General features: G+C 32.3%; 1 protein-coding gene across 1 annotated transcript in view; it reads right to left on the reverse strand.

Annotated features, from left to right (window-relative positions):
* The window catches only part of fig4a (FIG4 phosphoinositide 5-phosphatase a), a 61,988-nt gene that overhangs the window by 20,673 nt on the left and 40,684 nt on the right, over window positions 1-631 (reverse strand). The gene's annotated exons all lie outside the window — the stretch shown is intronic.

Genomic DNA, 631 nt, shown 5'->3' on the forward strand with positions numbered 1-631 from the left:
TTTCTGTAAAAAAAAAAAAAAAAAAAAAAAAGTTTTTTAAAACGGCGTGTAAAAAAAAAAAAAAAAAAAAAAAAAAAAAAAGAAAGAAAGAAAAGAAAAGCACAATACTTTTCTTTTTGTTTAAAATCCATTTAATTAGATGCAGACTGAAGATAACGGCTCACCAAAATCCCTCAACCACTTTGGGTGTAAACTCTCACTCCAAACAGCAGCTATTCAGCAACTGAAGTGACAGATGAAAATGGAACAGACCTTCTAAATACACAAGGGAGTGACCTAATTTAAACCTCTTTTAACAAGGTTCTTAAGATGTTTTAATTGTTTTGTTTTGTTTTTTTCTTATCTCAGATGAATTCAATTCTGTTAGAATTGATAGTATATATCTTTGTGTCCAAACATCTTCAACAAGCTTTCATATGATGTCACAAGGGTGTCCCATGTTTACGGATCTTTTTATCACTGTATAAAATTAAATTAGAGCAGACATTAGCTGCTTTAAGTCATTTGGGTTTTCCAAGTTATTTCCATTTGGTAAATGCCAAAATAATGACATTTTTAATTAAGTGCACTTTCTTATGCTTAAAGCAGAGGTTCCCAAACTGTGGGGCGCGCCCCCTAGGGGTGGCGCCGT

Source organism: Poecilia latipinna, unplaced genomic scaffold (genome assembly GCF_001443285.1).
Source record: "Poecilia latipinna isolate Pla-1442-1.1 unplaced genomic scaffold, P_latipinna-1.0 Scaffold381, whole genome shotgun sequence".
NCBI lineage: Eukaryota > Metazoa > Chordata > Actinopteri > Cyprinodontiformes > Poeciliidae > Poecilia > Poecilia latipinna.